This window comes from Thamnophis sirtalis, unplaced genomic scaffold (genome assembly GCF_051295495.1).
Source record: "Thamnophis sirtalis isolate CommonGarterSnake01/CBP01778 unplaced genomic scaffold, rThaSir2_p1.2 scaffold_3, whole genome shotgun sequence".
In the NCBI taxonomy this organism is placed as follows: domain Eukaryota; kingdom Metazoa; phylum Chordata; class Lepidosauria; order Squamata; family Natricidae; genus Thamnophis; species Thamnophis sirtalis.
Window position 1 is genome coordinate 3,122,625 of NW_028261383.1, and position 21,763 is coordinate 3,144,387.

The window sequence follows — 21,763 nt, forward strand, 5'->3', positions numbered from 1 at the left end:
TAGATAATTCCTGGGTTTATGTCTCCTGTGAGTGACATTCCACAATGCTGGAGCTCTTCTTTAAAGTCATGGTAAGTATTTGCCCATGGCAAGGAGAGTAGAGTAGAGGAATCAAGAGTTGGGACTGAGACAGACTTCTTCTCAAGCTTCAAATGGCGTTTTTGCTGTTGCAACTATTATGGCTTCTCCATTCACCAACAGACTATGATGGGGGGAGGGAAGGGGGAGATAGAATAAAGGTCCAGATATCATCATGCTAGCCATGGGAAACAATAGATTATAAAGACGGCGGTGGTGAGACCCCTTCTGAAGAAACCATCTTTGGATCCAGCCATTTTAAACAACTATCGTCCGGTCTCCAACCTCCCCTTCGTGGGGAAGGTTGTTGAGAAAGTGGTGGCCTTTCAGCTCCAGCGGTCCTTGGAGGAAACCGATTATCTAGATCCCTTCCAGTCGGGATTTAGGCCTGGCTACAGCACAAAAACCGCTTTGGTCGTGCTGACCGATGATCTCTGGAGAGCCAGGGATGGAGGTTATGCCTCCGTCCTAGTGCTCCTTGACTCTCAGCAGCCTTCGATACCATCGACCATGGTATCCTTCTGCGACGACTGCGGGAGGTGGGGGTGGGGGGCACTGTTTACGGTGGTTCTCCTCTTACCTCTCGGACAGGTCGCAGTCGGTTTGGTCGGAGGGCAGATATCGACCCCTAGGCCCCTGAGTAATGGGGTGCCAGAGGGTTCGGTCCTGTCCCCCCTCCTGTTTAATATCTACATGAAGCCACTGGGTGAGATCATTTGACGGCATGGGATAAAATACCATCAGTATGCGGATGATACACAGTTGTATCTGTCCGCCCCGTGCCAACTCAGTGAAGCAGTTGACGTGATGTGCCAGTGCCTCGAGACTGTTAGGGCCTGGATGGGGGTTAACAAGCTTGTACTCAAACCGGATAAGACCGAGTGGCTGGTGTGTTTCCCTCCTACTAATTGGCCACGTTTTCCATCTCTCAGGCTGGGGGGTCAAACAGTACGCCCCTCAGACAGGGTTCGCAATTTGGGAGTCCTCCTGGACCCACAGCTGACTTTCGAACACCACTTGTCGGCTGTGACCAGGGGGGCATTTGCCCAGGTTCGCCTGGTGCACACAGTTGTGTCCCTACCTGAACCGGGAGGCCCTCACAACAGTCACTCGTGCCCTTGTGACCTCTAGATTGGACTACTGCAACGTGCTCTACATGGGGCAGCCCTTGAAGATCATTCGGAGACTTCAGCTTGTCCAGAATGCAGCCGTGCGAGCGATCGTGGGTGCACCTCAGTTCACCCACGTAACACCTATCCTCCGCGAGCTGCACTGGCTGCCTATTGGTCTTCGGATACGCTTCAAGGTGCTAGTCGTCACTTATAAAGCCCTTCATGGTATTGGACCTGGGTACTTGAGAGACCGCCTGCTGCCAATTACCTCCAATAGACCGATTAGATCCCACAGATTAGGCCTCCTCCGAATTCCATTCGCCAGCCAATGCTGACTGGCGACTACCCGGAGGAGGGCCTTCTCTGTGGCTGCTCCGACCCTCTGGAACGATCTCCCCGTGGAGATTCAAACCCTCACCACCCTCCAGGCCTTCCGCAAAGCCCTTAAAACCTGGCTGTTCTGACAGGCCTGGGGCTAAAGAGCTTTGACCCCCTTCTCGAATGGTATGGTTGTTGTGTGTTTTGAAATTTTTCTACTGTTATGTTCGTCTTTTTTATTCCCCTGTCTCTATCCCCTTCCCTGAACTGAATTGTGAGCCGCCCTGAGTTCCCTTCGGGGAAAAGGGCGGCATATAAATGTAATAAATCAATCAAATCAATCAATATATGCAGATATTTTAGACATCTCCGCTAAGTTTGTGACTTTCAATGTCCATTCTTGGCTAGTAGGCAAATCTTCCTTCTTCCAGTATTGCGCCACCAACAATCTAGCTGCAGTTATCAAGTGCAAAATCAAATTAATCTCTACAGCTGTACAGTCAGTAATTATACCTAACAAAAATAGCTGTGGGGTAAACTTTATCCTTTTTTAAAGAACATTTTGCATAATCCACCATATTTTTATCCAGAATGCCTTAACCTTTTTGCAAGTCCACCATATATGAAAATATGTAGCGTCCATACAATCACATCTCCAGCATTTAGGTTGTAAGTTCAGATACATAGAAGCCATTTTTTAAAGGATCTAGATGCCTGTAAAACATCTTATAAATTTTTTTTCTCAAGTTTTGGGCCTGTGTAAATTTTACATTTCTCACCCATATATTTTCCCATGTATCCAACATTACTGATTCTTCAACATTTTGAGCCCATTTAATCATACAGTTTAACTAGCTCTGTTTCCCAGTCAATTTCTATTAATACATTATATAATTTTTTTATATGCATTGGACTTTGATCTCTAATTTGTTTAAGTAAATTATCCTCAACTTGCATAAAGCCAATTTTTTGGTCTATTTTCCATTTAGCCTGTAACTGCCTGTACTGAAACCATGTTTGAATTACCTTGTCAAATGCATTTTGATGTCCTAATTCCATATCCAACTCATCATCAAGGGTCACTCCACCTAATATATTTTTTCCCATGGCAAAAATAGTGTTTATCCACTTCAACTGCATAAGGTACACTGAATGATCACTCATATGTACTTCATTCCATTGTAAGCTGGTTCCCATTGATGCCTCAAAGCATTGACAAAAAACAGGGCTCCAATTTTCAATAGGTTCAGAGGTGGAAGGATAAAATGGTGGAACTGACTTCCTTTGTTGAATCATTTCTTTGTCCCTCCTTCTCTCTAAATAGGTTCATTGATAAAATGGTGTCATGAAAAAGAAAAATAATATTAAATTACTCTAGCTGGAAGGAAATGAAGAAATAGATTGAATTTACGTACACAGAGTCATTCACACCAAAAACAAGTATACTCAGACAATGCATTTCATTAAAGGATGTGTTAAAGGGAGACCCAATTACTTCCTCTTTTTCAGATGCAGACAAATGTATCCAATGTCCAGAAGATCAACATCCAGACACCAATCGAGTTCACTGTATTCCCAAGATTAAAAGCTATCTTTCTTATAAGGAAAATCTGGGGATTATCCTGACTTCCATTGCCTTATTCCTCTCTTTGACCACAGGCTTTGGCTTGTGGATCTTCATTAAATTCCTAGAAACACCAATTGTCAAAGCCAACAACCGTGATCTCTCCTACATCCTCCTGGTCTCCCTCCTGCTTTCCATTTTGACCTCCTTCCTATTCATTGGCCGGCCAAGCAGAGTGACCTGCCTCCTACGACAAACAGTCTTTAGCATTATCTTCTCATTTGCAATTTCTTCAATCTTGGCCAAAACAATCACAGTGGTGTTGGCCTTCTTGGCCACAAAACCAGGGAATAAAGTGCAGAGATGGCTGGGGAAGAGCTTAGCCAATTCCATTGTCCTTTCTTGTTCTGGCCTCCAAGTTGTCATCTGCAGCATCTGGTTGGGCAATTTTCCTCCATTCCCTGACTCTGACATGCATTCCCTACCTAGAGTGATCATCCTACAATGCAATGAAGGCTCTGTCACCATGTTTTATATTGCCCTTGGGTACATGGGCTTCCTGTCTGCTGTCTGCTTCACAGTGGCTTTTCTGGCCAGGAATCTCCCTGGGGCCTTCAACGAAGCCAAGCTGATCTCTTTCAGCATGCTCATCTTCTGCAGTGTCTGGGTGTCCTTTCTGCCTGCCTATCTGAGCACCAAAGGGAAATACATGGTGGCAGTGCAGGTCTTCTCCATCTTGGCCTCCAGCAGTGGTTTGCTGGGCTGCATGTTCATCCCCAAATGCTACCTTATTATTTTTAGGCCTGAACTGAATACCAAAGAACATTTGATGTCAAAATAGAATTGGAAATAAAAAGAATATTACAAATCTATTATTTTTCAAAAGTGTCAATTAACAGCCTGAAATAGCATGTTTTGATCATTTAATATTTATTTATTAAACCTGAATGCTGTCCATTTTGGCTAGAGATACTCTAGTTAATTAGAATCAAGACAAATGAAGAAAAAAATAAAACAAGAAACTTTCTCTTATTCCTAAAACTACTCCTATTTATTTTCTTATATATTCCTAAAGAAACCAATAACAATAGACTAAGTCTCATTTTTAGTCACAATAATGTGGGTTAAATCAGTGTACAGATGAATGGAACTTTTTTAATAGACTAGTGGAGACCTAAGAAATGTGGCCTTGAAGCTCATAGGGACGTGTAGGAAGTTATTCTGTGTTGGATGCTCAAATACTGAAGGTTTTAAGAATAGATTGTACAGACCATTGTATGAAATGGTGTAGGGTTTCCTGCCTGAGTAGGGGGTTGGAATTCTGGTTAGAATGCCAGGATTTATTTGTGGTAAATTTAGGTAAGTTCACACCACACCTTTAATCCAGTAAAGTTACTTTTACATTGCTCATATGCCATGCCAAAATATGTAAACAAGATGGTGGCTTACTGTGATGATCTACTTCCCACATTGCATAGGAAAGGGATAGATTACCACTTGCCAGAACATGTGAAATGAGGGAAACATGTTTTAAATTCATAGTCAACGTATACAGAGGCTCTATGGCCAACCAAGGATGAGACCCCTGCTCCTTAAAGGTAACTTTTGGTATAGAAGGGACAAAGAAGGTACTTTTAAACTGGTTCCCTCTAAAGTTCAACTCCTTTGCACAATTTGAAAACATTCAGGACCATCTGCAGACAGTGCCAAGCTGATATGTGTCCAGCTTGCTAAAATAACTATGGAAATGCCTGAAAAAAACCTGGATGTCATTAAAATGAGATTGACTCATTAGTCAGTTTAAAAGTGCATGGAAGACGGTCCCTTTACAATCCAGTTTATGTCAGCCACATCCTTCCATGGTGGTTAATGGAGTTGACCTTACGCTTCAAGACATCCAGAGTCATCAGCCATCATATGGGACATTCACATCATGCCTTTGCAGAGGCTCTTTCATGGAGTCTGAGAACAGGGGCTGGTCTACAAATGAGTTTGGACCAGTGGTGGGATTCAATTTTTTTTACTACTGCTTCTGTGGGTGTGGCTTGGTGGGCATGGCTATGTGGTCTTGTGACTGGGTGGGAGTTGCCAATTTAGCAGCCCATTAAACAATGCACAGCAGCCCCATTTTCTATTCTTCTTTTTAATACTGCATGAAGATTTTTCTCCAATATTTTTTTATTAGCAGGGAGAGGTTGGCAATGCCTGGGGAAGGAAAGGCACACTTTCCATAGGTCTAATGGCTATATTTAAAGGGCCAGCTAATGTTGTTGGTGTTGGGAAATTTATTGGTGATGTGATAGTGACTTGATGTGCGATGTTCACTGGTGCAGTAACTAGAGTTGGTAAATTGACAGGTTTGGTGATTGTCAACTGAGTGTTAACAGAGAACTCAATAGGCTGGTGATGTTAACCATGCTCAAACGATCGGCTGGGCTTCTCATATTTATTGGAACAGCAACAATGTGAGGAGCTCTTCCTTTGGCACTGTGAATTTTGTCCCATTTCTTGCCACAATTGTTAAGTCACTGCAGTTGTTAAGTTAATTACACAGCTGTTAAGTGAATATGTCAGAAGGTTGCAAAAGTTGATCACATGATCTCAATACTCTGCAACTGTCATAATTATGAAGCAGTTGACAAGCATCTGAATTTTGATCATGTGACCATGAGGATGCGGCAATGACTGTAAGATGAAAAACAATCATTTCAGTGCCCTTGTAACTTTGAATGGTCACTAAATGGACTGTTGTAAATTCAGGACTACCTGTATGTGGAAAGGTTGATCCTGTTAATATCAAGGGGCCTACTGGCTTTGGCTTCCATGTAATTTTCAAATTAAAGTTATTGGCCTCATGAAATGGAAGGTGGGAACAGAGGGTGGAAGGAATGATTGTTCAATTGAGGACTACCTGAATGGAATTCAACCTCCAGAATTCCCCAGCTTTCTTTTTACTGCAGTTCCCATATCCAGGGAAGAGATGAAGTGATGAGACAGCATTTTACCAATATAAAATTAATTTTGAATTATTCAATTTATATGATCACAATCTTAAAACCAGACCTACAGATGTAAAGATACAATGCAATCCAATACAATCCAATAGCAGAGTTGGAAGGGACCTTGGAGGTCTTCTAGTCCAACCCCCTGCCTAGGCAGGAAACCCTATACCATTTCAGACAAATGGCTATCCAACATCTTCTTAAAGACTTCCAGTGTTGGGGCATTCACAACTTCTGGAGGCAAGCTGTTCCACTGATTAATTGTTCTAACTGTCAGGAAATTTTTCCTCAGTTCTAAGTTGCTTCTCTCCTTCATTAGTTTCCACCCATTGCTTCTTGTTCTACCCTCAGGTGCTTTGGAGAATAGTTTGACTCCCTCTTCTTTGTGACAGCTCCTGCGATATCGGAACACTGCTATCATGTCTCCCCTAGTCCTTCTGTCTATTAAACTAGACATACCCAGTTCCTGCAACCATTCTTCATATGTTTGAATGTGCAAACCCCTAATCATCTTTGTTCTTCTTCTCTGCACTCTTTCTAGAGTCTCCACATCTTTTCTACATCGTGGTGACCAAAACTGAACGCAGTATTCCAAGTGTGGCCTTACCAAGGCATGATAAAGTGGCATTAACGTGATCTTGATTCTATCCCTATGTTTATGCAACCTAGAACTTTGATGTTTTTTTTGGCATCTGCTGCACACTGCTGGCTCATATTTAAATGATTGTCAACTAGGACTCCAAGATCCCTTTCACAGTTACTACTATTGAGCAAGGTAGCACCTATACTGTACCTGTGCATTTCTTTTTTGTTACCTAAATGTAGAACCTTGCTCTTTTCACCACTGAATTTCATTTTATTAGAGTGCCCAATGTTCAGGTTAGTACATTCTGTATCTTAAGCCTGTCTTCTGGAGTGTTGGCTATTCCTGCCAGCTTGGTGTCATCTGCAAATTTGATGAGTTCCCCATTTATCCCCTCATCTAAATCATTGATGAAGATGTTGAAGAGTATGGCGCATAAAACAGAGCCTTGGAGTACTCCACTATATAGGCAGATTTCAAGTAAGGAAAGCTAGAATATTTGTTATCTGCTAACTAATCTCCCTGATCCTAACACTAAATAAAAAGTTTCAGATACCACAGTAGAAATAAATTTACATAGACTACAGCTATTTGAAACCATTCATTTAGTGACCGTTCAAAGTTAAAACAACACTGAAAGAATTGACTTATGACCATCTTTCACACTTATGTCCATTGCAAAATCCCCACAATCATGTGATCAAAATTCAGACACTTGGAAACTGGCATGTATTTATGATAGTTGCAATGTTCCTGGGTCATGTGATTACTTTCTGTGATGTTTTGGGCAAGAAAGTCAATTGGGAAGCCAGATTGACCTGAAAACTGTCTTATTGTGTTACTAACTTAACTGCCGTGATTCACTTAACAATTATAGTGAAAAAATGGAGCAAAACTCACTTATCAATTGTCTTGCTTAGTAACAGAAGCTTTGGATTCAGTTGTAGTGTAAGTCAATCTATCTACCTACCTACCTACGTTTGAAAGCCAGATTATACATAATACAGAATCTGAAACTTTGAAGTGTGGATTTCCCCCATCCCACTCAGGTACACAGGGAAATATTTCTACTGAGAAAACATTGCAGAGAAAGAAGAATGGATAATGCAACCACAAGAGAGTGTATGACAAGTCCAGCATTAAGGTTGGCAGCAAAAAAAAAAAGTCAAGAGAATGTCTAACACAATTAGTGGGAGCTGCTGTGCTACATTAAACCCCTGTGATTTTGTCTTCTAAAAATTAGCAAGAAATCTGTTTCCAATTCCTCCTTATATCCCAATACAGGCAGGATTCCTCACTTCAAGGCCAAGGGCTTAAACACCCACAAACCCTTTCATCCAAACAAAACGAAGGCTCACTCTGTCAAAAAACGCAGGGAAAGCAGGGAAGCATGGCAAAACTGTGTGGCACATGGAAGGGAGTTGGGGAAGCAGGCTGGAACAGTTGGGGGGAAGAGGCGGCTAGTTAGGCCATGACTTGCAGGTTTACCTGGCAGGCAGATCAGGGCCACTCAGTTGGGGTGCAGTGCTTCAGGCACGCAAGCTGCAGAGCAGAGACTGTGCTCAAGCGAGGACTCACACGGTAAAAGTGAGGAGTGACTGGGTGGAGTGGGGCAAGTGGGTGGGCAGGCTGAATGCATCAAACTATCATTGAGGAGGCAAGCAGGGCAAGTGAGCATCAAGCAGGCAGGTGGGGAAAGGGAGCATCAACTGGGTGGGTAAACATGGGCTACGGCCAGCCACAGGTTGCTACCGGTTTGGCAATCCAGGCCAAATTTCTACTAGCAGTTTGTGCAAATTGGTGTGAACAGGCTGAATACCACCTCTGGTTTGAACAAATTTCCAACTGAATATCCTTTCCTCTGGACCCAACAAGGCTTCAGTGAGAGATGGCGGGTAACATCATAGATGGCAGCATTGTTATGTGTCAGTCTAGCAACCAAAAGCAACAACTTGAACCCAGAGCCACCAAGGATCTGCTAGCCAAACTCTGAGAGTAGAAACTGATGGCTGCAGGTAGAACAACTTTAATAATGAACTTGGAATATGGGCCATCACTGTTCTAGAGAGTCAAATCAAGTAGACAAGTTTATAGATGGTAGATTTTATTTGGTTTCATTACCTCCATTGGGCTCAACAGATTTTATAGGTTTTACATCTAAAAATGGTATGTAATACCAATTTTGCCTATTTATTAATTGATCCCCAATGATGTAGATACATTGCTGTGTTCTCTTTCTCTCTCTTTATGCACTGGTCTCTGACACTAACCATCTTCTGGTTTCTTCTATGATTGAGTTGCACCTTCACAAACAATGAACATTTTTCTTTTTCTCAAAGAATAATATCTACCTTTTTTGAAGAACGGAAATGCCCAATAGTAGAACCTGAAGTCAAATTTTCCAAGACTATAGTTAATGAAAGTAATTTTCAGGGATTTTGTTCTGGTTTGGTATCTTATAAGAGAGAAGAAGGAGTTATATTACAAAGAGCATCCACCCATCTCTTAACAAAGGCAGCCAAAGTCCACCAAAAAACAGTTTGAACTACATTCATGTTGAGGATTGAAATATCAAATTCATACTAAAATTCTCTTTGGAGGGTGGAAGGTTCCAAAAGGTTTTCTAAAAGACATTTGGGAAGCAATTTCTCTCTCACTCCTTGGCACATTTACAGATTTTCACCCCATCTATGACTCTTCCCATTAAGCACCTGCCTGCTGATTCACTCAGAGTTTGGAGAGTTGATGTCTCTCCTTGTGGCCATTATCCAAATCATAGTGATTTATTTGCTGTCTGGATACTAAATCTCTAAAGACATTTAGAAAAACCTTTTGGATGTCACACAAATACAGCCATAATATGCTTTCACCTTGCTATAACAAAGCATTTTTGCCAAATATCCTTACATTAAAAAAAAATTCTTGGGAGCATACATGTTTCTAGAGAAAGAGGGAATCTGGGAGGGTTTTAGGACAGACAGGGACTGTATATACTTCCCTCCCCATCAGATGTGAAGCCTTGGCTGGACTCTGTCTGGATTAGGAAACCTCTGACACTTCTGTCTTAAAAAGGCTTTGGTTTATTCCAGCATATCAGTGTTTCCTTCAAGTAGACCCAGGGCTGGAGACTCAGTCAGGAAAACAAATCATGTTGCTACTTTTGCTGCTTCTGCTGCCCCAGGAAGTTTTGGTGAGCCTGAGAGCCAATTGCTGCCTGACTCTGAAGAGGGACGAGGTCCACCCAGAGAACCATTACAGACCAGGAGAGTTAATCATTGGTGGCATTGTCTCTGCAAGAAAGGCTGAATTTTTACAAATAAGCTTCAAGAAAACTCCCCTGACTCAATTTTCTTGGTATGTTAAAGTTGTTGCACAGAATTAGAGCCTCTCCATTCAACCCTGAGTTCTATTGTTCCAGCTTCCTCTCCTTCAGGATTTGATCTTATTGATCTGCCAGTTTATCTCTCCTTCTGTTTCATTTCATTCTTGGGGATCCATTTGCCTCATTTCAGCTTATTTGGAACTCACAAACAAATAATCAGTAGAGATCTTATTTTGAAACAGAAGCATCTACTTTTATTGATATCCACTCAGAAGAGTTGGAATCTGGAGGGACAAAAGACTTCCATTCTCATGCACAATAAAGTCACCACAAGGGGTTGAAAAATGCAGAAACGTTTAATTTTATTCTGTATGGAGTCATCTATTAATTCAAATATTAAGTGAATAGATTCCAGATAAGAATTGCCTTTTTATATGTGTGAATCCCATTTGAGTGGATTCCAGGATTCTAATTATTTAAATGTCATAATAACAATAGAATTGGAAGGGACTTTAGAGGTCTTGAAGTCCAATCACCTCCCCAAGCAGGAGACCCTATGGCATATTCAGACAAGTGGCTGCCCAGTTTCTTTTAAAAAACCTCCAGTGATGAAGTACACACAACTTATGAAGGCAAGCTGTTCTATTGGTTAATTGTCCTCATTGTCAGGAAACTTATGATTAATTCCAGCTTGCTTCTCTCCTTGATTAGTTTCCATCCATTGCTTCTTGGGCTGCCTTCTGGTGTTTTGGAAAATAACTTTACCCCCTCTTGTTTGTGGCAGCCCTTTAGATATAAGAACACTGCTATCACTTTTCCTCTAGTCTTTCTTTTTATTAAACTACACATACCCAATTCTTGCAACTGTTCTTCAAATGTTTTAGACTTTAGTCCCCTAATCATCTTTTTTATTCTTCTCTGCACTCTTTCTAGAGTCTCAACATCTTTTTTCACATTCTGGCAACCAAAACTGGATGCAGTATTCCAAGTGTGGTCTTAATATGGCATGATAAAGTGGTATTAATATTTCATGTGATCTTTATTCTATCTTTCTATTTATGCAGCATAGAACTGTGTTGGCATTTTTGGCAGCCACAGCACTCTGCTGGCTCATATTCAAGTGATCATCCACTAGGACTCCAAGATCCCTCTTGCAGTTACTACTGTTGAGCCAGGTATCACCTATTCTACACTTATGCATTTGGTTTTTCTCATCTAAATGTAAAACCTGAGTTTTCTTTACATTGAATTTCATTTTGTTAGATAGGGCCAGGGTTCAAGTTTGTCAAGATCCTTCTGTATTTTGAACATATCTCTGGAGTGTTGGTTCTTCCTATCAGTGTGGTGTCATCTGCAATTTTGATGATTTCCCTTCTATCACCAATGCATACTTCCCTCCATGCAGATACAATTGCATTAAGGATGACAAGCTAATCTAGTGGTGCTGCTGTCTAGCCCACATTTTTCTAGCTTGCCAAGAAGTAGGTTGTGGTCTACTTCATCAAATGCTGTGCAAAATCTAAGTAAATTGTATTTACAGCATTTCTCTGGTCTACTAATTTTGTTACTTTGTCAAAGAATGCAATAAGATTTGTCTGGCATGATCTATTTTTGAGAAATCGATGTTGGCTTCTGCTTATAACTTTATTTTCCTCTAAGTGTTTTCAGATTTGTTGCTTGATTATCTCTTCCAGAATTTTTTGTAAGTATTGAAACCTTGATATTGCCCCCAACAATCTGAATCCTCATTTTTATCAACCATCAGAAAGATGAGAGGATGAGTCAATTTTGGGCCAGTGAGGATCAAATCCTTGGAAGTCAGCAGAATTAGCCTACAATACTGCACCTCCCTGTGTCAGGATGATAGGTTTGTAGTTTTCTTCTTTGTAGATGGGGACTACATCAGCCCTTTTCCAGTCTTCTAATAATTACTGTTTCCCCAGGATTTTTGAAAATGGTTCTGAGATCTCATCTGTCAATTTCTTCAGCACATGAGGGTGCAATCCATCTGGTCCTGGTGATTTGAACTCTTCTAGAGTGGATAGGTTTCCGTTGCCATTTTCTTGATTAGTTTGACTTGCATTCCCAATTTGCATTTTAATTTTAATAGGTTGTTTTTTCCCCCTTTTATGTAAAACAAATGCAAAAAATCAGTTAAGTAGTTCTGCTTTCTCCCCACTGCTTGTCACCTTCTTGCCATTTTTTCCTGTTAATAGACCAAAGTTTCCTTGACTTTTTTTCTTTTTTTACATGTTACAGTTATAACATGTAAGATGTTACAGATGTAAAACGTAACAGGTTACAGATTGCATGATTAAATGTGCTATTCAGTTTGGATATGAAATAGAGATGGAATATTTGGGCAACCTGCATTCAGTTTACATTGTGTCATAATTTAAAATATAACCAACCAACATTATTTTGATTGGTACTTCTGAATAGTGAATTAGAAAAGATTCATAGTGGATGGATGGATTTTAAATATGGTAATTTCAGCAAGATTATTTTATGCATAACAATGGGAAAAATATGGCATCTCCACAGTGGGACGAATAGATTATAAAAAATTCAGAATTTACAGAAATGACAAGTTATCTGTTGAAAAGAAGGCTGGAAATCATTCATATATTTCTAAACCTAAAGTTTTTTTTCTTTTTCTTTTTGCACCCTTTTCTTCCTTTCTCTCCTCCTTTTCTTTTTTCTTTTTATTAATATTATCTTTTATTAAAAAATCTTTATAAGTATCAAATTTAAAGAAATAATTAGGCAAATTATAATAATTATATTGCTTGAGATATATGATGTATGTAATCAGTATCTTAAAATAAAATTAAACAATCCAATAGATGAGTTACCATCAAATAGATGAGATTTGAAAAATTATGTCTGATACAGAATTCAATGTTCCCAAAACCCTCAGCCTTGGGTGGATTAAAACTATTATTCTTCAGAGAGGTTAATTAAATGTTCTTCCTACTGATTATCTTCTAATATATTCAGGAAAGCAACACCAGAGTATTGGAAAACGCTGTCCTTCCATTTTGCCATCCAGGAGATCAACAAGTATCCCAACATTTCATTCAACATCACCCTTGGTTACAACATCTATGAAAATAATTTCCACCAACCAATGACCTCAGAAGCTTTGCTGGACCTCCTTTCAGAGGGGGAGGCCAACGTTCCCAATTACAGCTGTGGAAGGCAGAGAAACACAGTGGCTGTTCTAGAAGAGGCTAATACTGACATCTCCATCCAGATTTCGACCATGTTGGAAACCTACAAAATCCCACAGGTGTGTCTTTCTTGAGAAGATTTTTTTTTTAGACACGCAGCTTTCAATCAAGCATCTTCTACCATGAATGAAGAGCCAAGTTCTATTTTGTATGAAGTGAGGATGAGTCTATCAAATGAGAGAAGGATCTGAGCGCATATATCTCTTCCTGGCACATTCCTAATGTTGCTGGGCATCTCTGCAGGCTATTAGTAAGAAGAAAATACCACGTTGAAGTGACATAAGAACAGAATGATCTGTCAGGTCCCTGAGGAAGGTGATTCTTTGCTAGCAGTTTGTACGATTCCTCAGTTATAGCTAAATTTCTGGTACTTAAATAAAATAGCATTTCTTTATTTATTTTCCTTTTCAGATCAATTACGGTTTCGATTCCCAGGTTCTGAATGATAAAATCCAGTTTCCTTTCTTCTACCCAATGATCCCAAGTGAAGGACTTCAGTACCCAGGGATGGTGAAGCTGGTCCTCCATTTCAGGTGGACCTTAGTGGGTCTCCTTGCTCCAGACACTGAGAGTGGACAAAGGTTCATGAGGACATTGACTTCCATGCTAATAAAGAATGGCATTTGCCTAGTTTTATCACAAACCTTTCCCTCAGCTTCTGAGGATATATTCGTAGACCTCCCTCTTTACCGCAATTGGAGAAAGGTGAATGTCTTTATTTATGGTATAGACATAAATACATTCTCTATAGGGGTTATAATTATGCATCAGGTGTTTGAAATGCTCACTGAACCTTTTAGAGGAAAAATCCTGATCATCACAACCCGTTGGGACTTCACTATTTATTTGGGTGTTGAGTATTTCCCCACTAAATACCTCCATAGTATTTTTTCCTTTCTTATGAAGAGCAATCAAATGGGAAAGTATGGTGGTTACCAGCAGTTTGATCCTTTCATGATTCATCTTGCAAAGAACTCTTTCCTGTGTTCTTACACCAAGGATGCCTTTTCAGTGAAAGTCTGGAGAAGGTGTAGGGAGAGAGAAGAACTGGAGACTCTGAGGAAAGAGGAGATGGATCCGATCCTGACTCTTGACAGCTATTTCATTTATAACACAATCTGGGCTCTGGGACGAGCCTTCAATTCCGCTTATTCATGCAAACAAAAGAGGATAACATATAAAAGGGGTCAAAACTTGAAAACTCCATTGGTGAAGGCATGGCAGGTATTTATTTATTTTTACATTGCACTTTATAGTCATTGAGGATTAATTTTAATATTAATTGTAAGAACTGTGTAATTATTCTGACCATAGTTATAATGTATTCTGAATATAAAAATTAAGTTGAATTCTAATTTTTGCTTTTTGTAAATATTGTGATCTGTCCATAATTGTGGTTCAGCCTTTGTGTGGTGGTAGGATTATGATCTGATCCTGTTCTGATGTCTGCTCTACCTCTGCTGTTAGTTGAAGCTAAGCAAGCTTGGGTCAGGTGAAGAGATGAAGGGTTGGACTCAGAAAACTTTGGAAGCAGCAAAAGATTTATGGAATGATTTCCATAATTCATTCCATAAATGTTCCATAAAACAGCAAGGAAATGACCTTAATGGTACAAGGGATCCTATTTCACAGTGAAGATCTGGTGTCTCTTCTCCATGCCAAATGGTCCATATATCACCTCAATGCAGAGTTTCATAAGCACAACCTATTTGTAGAGCAAAGGCCCAATAATCATCTTTAAAGTGATTATTGGTTATAAGTGATTTTAATGTTTCTCTATCTGGCCATTGACCTGCACAGCAGTTATTTACAGTATTGTTGGCATCTGATTTCATTTTGACTTCATTCACAGAATTCACAGAATTTCTTCAGTCTGCTTGTATGCAACATCGACTTCCTTTCAGGTTTTAACTTTGGACCTCATTGGTTTATCCTCTTTTGCTATACTGTGCTTCCCGTTAGTTTTCAAAACTCTGCAGTGATAATCATGAATGGAAGAGATGAAGGACTTCCTTGACCATCCTTATTTTCCAAGTCATTTTTGGTTCTTCTAAAAAAAAATCCTATATTTCTCAGTACAGATCCTCCATTCCAACTCAAATGAAGGAGTCTTGCTAGAGAGCTTTCCGTCTTTATGAAATATTGCTCATTTTCTCTTCTGTTCCAGCTTCATCCTTTTCTTCGGATGTCTCAGTTTTATAATAATTCCATCGATGGGGTATATTTGGATGACAATGGAGATCTGGTAGCAGATCTGGACATTGTGAACACAGTGGTTTTCTCCAATCAGTCAGTTAGCAAAGTGACAGTTGGGAGTCTAGAAAGAGTGGGATCCTCGGATTTCAAATTGATCATGAACCAGAATGCTATTGTAAAGATGGAAATGCTGAATAAGGTGGGGAGAACTTTATTCTCTTTTTTAAAAAAGGCCTACCAATAGGATTGAAGAATTGGGGCAGAGACATACTTGGAATGTTATCTCATTCTCCCAGAGTAGAAAGATATATTGGTTAAATGTTCAGTTATCTGTGAGAAAAAGATCCTTAAATATCCCTGTTAACTATTGTCAATCTTCCACAAGGGAATAAGATTGAAATCAAGGGATAAAATGACTGATTTTTCCAAAGCAGAAATCCATTCAACTTTCTCTTGAGTAGGTACTGTATATTGAGAATTTAAACTAAAAATTGTACTGTGGCAAACATGAGAAGAAAGAGAAGAGAAGCAGGCAAACATCAAGAAGCTAAATAGGTTTTTCCGATAGAAAATTTGTTTATTTTCCATTTTCATAGCATATAATCACATGTATACAATTACATAGTCAATATCACGTTGTATTAATAAGTAATTACATCAATTCATCTTATCATCAACTACCAAAGGGGGGAAAAACAATTATTGGCTCTTCTGCTCTCCATACACCATTTATACCTTATACAACACTTTCTTCCCCCTCTCTCCTCCCCCTTTCTACATCCTTTCTTCCCTCCATCATTTTCTACTCTACTTCCCCTTCCTTTCTCCTTCTCCTCTCTCCCCTTACCACTCTTCCTTATACACCTCATCTCCCCCGCTCACCCTCTCTCCTGTCCCTCTCTTCCTATCTTTCTTCTCTACTCTGATTCCCCCTCTTCCTCTAATTCACTTGGTATATTTCGGCTTCTGAGCGAACTCCCTTTTGTGATGATGGTATTTATAATTCCATTTCAATATACATAAAAAAGAAAAAAAATAGCAGTATACATGTACAATCATAATACCTTAAAGTCCAACACCCCTCCTCCAACTTAGTAAATTCCGCTCCCTCCCACCCTCCCCCCAACCCCCCAACCTTCCCTCCCTGACTTCCCAGAACCAATACAAGGTATAAATCTTTAACAAATACCGTTTAAAATATACTTAAAGAGAAAGTAGAAAATTAATAACGTCTTTGAATTGAGCTTAGCTCCTCCTTGCTAGGCTAACTATAAACAATTTGTATCATTTCTGATCTTAATCATATCTGAAATTTCCTAGACCCATATTTATTTTGAATATAGTCAATCCATTTTTTCCAATCTTGTTTATATCTCTCGTTTGAATAGTCCTTACGATATGCAGATATTTTAGCCATCTCTGCTAGGTTTGTGACCTTCAATGTCCATTCTTGGATAGTAGGCAAATCTTCCTTCTTCCAGTATTGCACCACCAACAATCTAGCTGCAGTTATCAAGTGCAAAGTCGTTAATCTGCACTGCTGTACAGTCAGTAATTATACCTAACAAAAATAGCTGGGGGGTGAACTTTATCCTTTTTTTGAAAACATTTTGCATAATCCACCATATTTTTATCCAGAATGCCTTAACCTTTTTGCAAGTCCACCATATATGAAGATATGTAACGTCCATACAATCACATCTCCAGCATTTAGATTGTAAATTCAAATACATAGAAGCCATTTTTTGTGGTATCTAGATGCCCTTAAAATATCTTATAAAATATTTTTTTTCTCCCATGTATCCAACATTGTTGGTTCTTCAACACTTTGAGCCCATTTAATCATACAATCTTTAACTAGCTCTGTTTCAGAATCAATTTCTATTATTACATTATATAATCTTTTTATATGCATTGAGCTTTGGTCTCCAATTCGTTTAAATAAATTATCCTCGGCTTGCATAAAGCCAATTTTTTATCTAATTTCCATCTAGCCTGTAACTGCACATATTGAAACCATGTTTGAATTACCTCCCCCCCCCATTTTTTTTGATACATCCAAAGATTTCAATTGTGGTACAGCTCTTTCTACAATAAGAGGCTGCCTATAAATAATTATATCTTGTTTCTGTACTATGTTCATATTTTCTAATGCATGTCTAGGGATAGCCCACATAGGTAACGTATCGTTTAATTTATATTGATTTTTTTCAAAACCCGCAGTAAGGCATGCCTTAAAATATGACTTTTAAAATTCTTATCCACCTTTTAATTATATAGCAAATAAGCAACCATATACCAAATCATACCCTTCAATATTGAGTATTCTATCCTCTGTTAAATTGATCCAATCACTTAACATTCCAAATTAGAAACTTAGTTACCATCATTAGCCCCCTGAAACTTTTTAAGAGCCATCTGAACATCTTGAAATTTAACCTTTGGCCTAGCTCCTCCAACTGCTTCTGATGTAATGCCTGTATGCTCCTGAACGGTGGCTTGTGTACGTTGCTTTTTTAATTCCCGTTCCATTCGTCTAGTAACCACACGGTCTTGTCTTTGTTCCTTAGCTTCTTGTACCTCTGAGAGAACAAGTTGATCCTCTCTTGTTAATACTTGAGTGGTTTGCTTTCCATCATATCCTTCTTGTTCTCTTTTTCTGAATCTAGAGGGAGGGGGTTGTCCAGCCTTCAATATGTTGCTGTAGAAATCTTGGGCCTTCCATACTGTGTTGAGGCGATGTCTTTTTCCAAGGTAGCTAAATGCAATGCCAGCTGGCGCGTCCTATCTAAACTGTATCTGGTGATTTTTAAGCTCTTCAACTAAAAAGGCATAGTCTTTCCTAGATCTCAGCATTTTAGGTGGTATCTCCTTCAAGACAGTCACCTCCCAACCCCCGATTTGAAGCTTATTTTTGTAGGACTCCTGTAATATCGTGTTCCTCATATCTCTAGTGGCAAAATAAACCACTATATCTCTTGGTAAATGCTTTTCTCTTGCCTGCCAAGAATTAATGCGGTAAACCTTTTCGATTTGTCAATCAAGATTCCCTCCTGACCTTCCCACCATCAAGTTGAGGGCTTCAGAGAGAATCTGTTTCAAGTTCTCTTGTGTATTTTCAGGGAGGCCCCCTATCCTTAAAGCAAATTCCATTTGTCTATACTATAACATTATGATTTCATTTTCTGCATCACTGACCTTTTGCTGGACCGCCTCCATCTTCATTACCAAGTTCGTATTAGAGTCACTAAGATCTTCTAACTTTGCTTCAAGGCCATACACATAACCAGATAGAGAATTCAGAGCCATCAGAAAATCCCCTCTGATCATTTGGTTACATATCATAAGTTCTTCAGACATCTGTTTGTTAGAAGCAACTATCTCTTCCTTAAGTTTTGCTTCCATTGTATCAGCATGATTTTTTAACGCATCAATTAATTCCTTCTGCAGAATTTCCCTTGTCAGGGGGTCTCTCTGCAGAAGTAGAAGGGAGTAATGATTGTAATTTAGCAGACGGCACTGGTGAATTTTCGGCACTTTTCAATGCAGGGGGAGGAGGAGGGGGAAATTTTTGCTTAGAAGCCATCTCAAGTTTAATCTTCTTTAGTCAGTTAAAAAGTCCAGGCAGTCCAATTATCCAGCGATTGCTATTTGTTTTGATAATAAACCACTTCTTGGTAATAAATCACTTTTAGGCTTCGCAAAAGTTCTATCCGAGTCACGCCCCTCCTGCACAGCTCGGTGCCACTTTTATAGAACTTTCAACAAGTAATCAGCAGAAGGAATTCTTTGGAAATGGAGCTAAGGTTTTATACATACAATTAAGATGTTCACAGATATTAGTTCAGTTCGGCTTGAAGTCCATAGTAAATCATTGTGCTGAGGATGAGCGAAAACCTTCATTCTGCAACAAAAAGCAGAATGAGCCTCGGCTCGGAGCAGCTATGCTACAGCCAGTGCCCTCTCCCTTCCTCCCAGCATTTAGGTTGAGAGGGTCAGATAGAGGGATTCCGATGCATAACTTCTTACCTCTCTCTTCTAGGCCCGAAGAGAGGGTAAATAAACTGCTAGACAGCTTGATGAATTGCTGATTAGACAGTTTAATGACGCCAAGATTCCAGAGCTGTTAAGAATAACAACCCCCTGTCAGGCTCCGCCCACCGAAAGTCGAGAAGCTAAATAGGTGTGATTAGCTCTAAGTTTCCTGTAGGTTTCAAATTTAGCAAATGTAAGTCTTGAACTGGAGATGCTCTAACTTTTCTTTTTACATCCTGTATCCTATACATGCTATGGATGCTATTCCTTTCCTTCTCTTCCCAGCCTCTGTCCCTTTCCAGATGTGTGGAAAACTGTCCTCCTGGATTTATGAAGGTGGCTCAGGAAGGGAAGCCCATCTGCTGCTACAATTGTCGTCCTTGTGCAGAAGGCTCCATCTCCACCCTGGAAGGTAGGTGCCAAGAGGGGAAAAAAGCAGACTTAGGGAAGGATCATAAATCCTGAGATGAATGTGTATTTTGAAAGTCTTTTCCAGAGGGATCATACCTCTTTGAGTCTTGGTCAAGATATACATTTATGTCACAGTGCATTATAAGAAATGACCTTGGAGCTTTATCTGGTACATAGGCCATGCAAACAGGGATACAGATCATGGATTAAGATACAGGATACGTCTGGATTGAGTAGAGGAATCAAGAGTTGGGACAGAAACAGGCTTCTTGTCAAGCTTCAAATGGCATTTTTACTGTTGCAACTATTATGGCTTCTCCATTTGCCAACAGACTATTGGGGGGGGGAGGGAATGGGGAGATACAATGATGCTCCAGACATCAATTTGCCAGTCATGTGAAGCAAGGGCCAAATTTTGGTAGATGTTTACAAGAGCTGAAAAAGACTTTTTCACAACAATACCAGATGTCTCCATTAGACAATGTAACCTGGCCTAATAGGGCGAGATAGATGTTGAACTTTAACTATATGGGATTGCACGGGAAATAGTTAGATCTATTTTTTCCCGTTTCTTGGCTGATACGATGTACTCATTAAAGTTTTGCATTAAGAGATTGGATCATCTCAGCCATGCGTGCTTTCAGTTGGGTTTGTCAGTGAGAACATTGACACTTCCTTCTTGACCTTATGGGAAGATGGCTCACTTTTCTGTTTATACAAAAGTGTCAAATGCATTTTGATGTCCTCATTCCATATCCATCTCATTGTCAAGGGTTACTCTACCTAATATATATTTCCACCCTGGCAAAAATAGTGTTTATCCACTTCAGCTGCATAAGGTACTATGAATGATCATTCATATGCATTTAATTCCAGTGTAGCTGGTTCTCATTGGTGCCATAAAGCTCTCCAAAAAAGGCTGGGCTCCAATTTTCAATAGATACAGCAGTGGAAGGATAAAATGATAAAACTGTTTTCCTTCCTTGAATCCTTTCTTCCTTCTCTCTCAACAGGTTCATTGATAAAATGGTATCATTAAAAAAGAAAGATAATATTAAAATGTTGTAGCTGGAAGGAAAGGAAGAAACATATTGAATTAACCTACACACAGAAATTCACACCAAAAACAAGTGTATCCAGAAAGGGCTTTTGATTAAAATTACATTTCATTGCATTTCATTAAAGGATGTGTTAAATGGAGACCCTATTTATTCCCCTTTTTCAGATGCAGACACATGTACCAAATGTCCAGATGATCAACATCCAGACACCAATCGAGTTCACTGTATTCCCAAGATTAAAAGCTATCTTTCTTATAAGGAAAATCTGGGGATTATCCTGACTTCCATTGCCTTATTCCTCTCTTTGACAACAGGCTTTGGCTTGTGGATCTTCATTAAATTCCTAGAAACACCAATTGTCAAAGCCAACAACCGCGATCTCTCCTACATTCTCCTGGTCTCCCTCCTGCTTTCCATTTTGACCTCCTTCCTATTCATTGGCCGGCCAAGCAGAGTGACCTGCCTCCTCCGACAAACAGTCTTCAGCATTATCTTCTCAATTGCAATTTCTTCAATCTTGGCCAAAACAATCACAGTGGTGTTGGCCTTTTTGGCCACAAAACCAGGGAATAAAGTGCAGAGATGGCTGGGGAAGAGCTTAGCCAACTCCATTGTCCTTTCTTGTTCTGGCCTCCAAGTTGTCATCTGCAGCATCTGGTTGGGCAGTTTTCCTCCATTCCCTGACTCTGACATGCATTCCCTACCTAGAGAGATCATCCTACAATGCAATGAAGGCTCTGTCACCATGTTTTATATTGCTCTTGGATACATGGGCTTCCTGTCTGCTGTCTGCTTCACAGTGGCTTTTCTGGCCAGGAATCTCCCTGGGGCCTTCAACGAAGCCAAGC